The following is a 1,954-nucleotide window of genomic DNA, read 5'->3' on the forward strand; positions in this document are numbered from 1 at the left end:
ACTTATTTTGAAATTGACGATTATTCCGATCTCTAATTCCCACACTGAGAGAAAAAGCGGAAGTTCGATTTACAATAAGAAAATAGTTGAGGCAGTTGAGGTAGTTGGTGAACGATACGATTTTTTTTGTATACGGCACATAACATTATAGTAACTTCACAAGCGTAATTTTTACAAATCAAAATGCAGTTAAACTAACCAAAGTTCAAAAGTAACCACGACAAATCAATCGTGAGTCGAACTATAAAATAGTTGCAATGACTATATTCTATTGTAGTAATTACTTCTGCGGCCATAGTTACCGTAACCCATAAAAAATTGTTGAGGACTTTTTGACTATAATTCGATGGTGATGGAATATAGTCAGGAGAATCATATTTTTCTCTCAGTGCAGTTTCCATCGAATCCACAAAAATAATATTCGATCGATGATTAATTCTGTAATTGAAAAATTGAGTGATATTATCGGTCAACAGAAGTCAAACTGAACTTATTTTGAAATTGACGATTATTCCGATCTCTGATCCGCAGTTTCCATCGCATCCACCATGAAATTCAAAATTTCACTGACGAGACCCTTGAGCTGTCCCCCGACCCAGCGATAAAAATTCCCAAGAACCGTGCATGTACTTCTTATTTTAGCTCCCGACGTAGTAACAAACTCACATGTAATCCCGATGACAACAGCCCCCAGTGTGCTTTAATCCTCAAAAGAGCCAGTCACTCGCGCATTACTCCACAAATCACTCAAGAAAAAACAAAAAAAAAATCAAAAACCGATTCCACCGGAATCATCAATCCAATCCGCCTAAAACGGTCACTTGGTCTCCATCACAGCAGCAACATCACTCGCACCACAAGATCGTAATGTACCAAAGCCGATTTATCCATCGGATAGTCTCACTATTCACAACTTCAACCTCACGTACTCCGTAAATAGCGACAACACTCGTGCTTTTCATTCCCCCCCGCGGTGAATGTCAATGTAATTTGGCACAGGTAAACCCAGTAGTGAAGAAAGCCCGCGAATGCCAATGAATCCCGAGCTTGCAAATTAAACCAACAACCCCTGTATTTTTGTTATTTGTTTCTTCTCCTCAATAACGATATGAAGATCACATTACTGGTACAACCTACACTAGTACACACGCGCGCACGAGTAACGAAGAGACCTTTCCGAATCTTCAGAAAATCAATACACTCGTCCACATTTTCCAATCATCTATTATCCCAATGTTGTCTATTACCTCAGTAAACCAGATTAATATCAATGTTAATATCTGCAGTATGCTTCCCCGACATCACCAAGTTCCCCGAAATTTCCCCATACCGCGAGCATTTCTGGAATTCTCACGGCAATTCCCACCGACAACCAATTTCAAAGATGAATTCATGGGATTAATTGGCATAACTGGGATTGATAAATTCCCAGATTCCCATCAAGCCCAAAGTCCTCACCCCTCAACAATGCACACGCTCCAGCTCCGTGTTTTCATTCCCACAATACCCTGATCCCCACACAGCCCTCGCCATAGCCCTCACCTGCTGCCCCCGCGCATTATTTTTGATGGACCACAGCCTCCGCATTCCAGTAAACCGAAAACAAAAAACAACACGTAATCGCCGACGTCTGATCCTGCACGGCACGACCCACTTATCATAATTCAATCGCTGACCAACGGACAACACAATCACAGACCAAACACAATCACAGTATCACAAATGATCAGTTAATCTTCCGAGACCAACTGATCATCAAAATTATCACTCGGATATCCTAATTCTCCAGTGGTAACAGAGTTGATCAAAGTAGTAGTTGCAATAACCTCAGCGCAGTCAAAATGGTGGCCGACACTCCCGTGTTTCGTATCACTAGATTGGCTCGCGTACGGTCCAGCGAGTGCCTAAACTACTTGTTCAACATTCATGATTACTCTCCCCCCCCCCCCCCCCC

The 1,954-nt window shown here is 42.0% G+C and overlaps 1 protein-coding gene across 1 annotated transcript in view; it reads left to right on the top strand.

The window, feature by feature from the left end:
* The first annotated feature begins 708 nt into the window (after positions 1–708).
* The window catches only part of LOC107041398 (facilitated trehalose transporter Tret1), an 11,904-nt gene continuing 10,658 nt past the window's right edge, over positions 709–1,954 (top strand). The window contains exon 1 of the mRNA XM_015261941.2: positions 709–864. The gene's annotated coding sequence lies outside the window, so the exon portion shown is untranslated. The remainder of the gene's footprint in view (positions 865–1,954) is intronic.

Source organism: Diachasma alloeum, unplaced genomic scaffold, assembly GCF_001412515.2.
Source record: "Diachasma alloeum isolate Michigan unplaced genomic scaffold, Dall2.0 Dall_scaffold_00364, whole genome shotgun sequence".
NCBI classification, from domain to species: Eukaryota; Metazoa; Arthropoda; class Insecta; order Hymenoptera; family Braconidae; genus Diachasma; species Diachasma alloeum.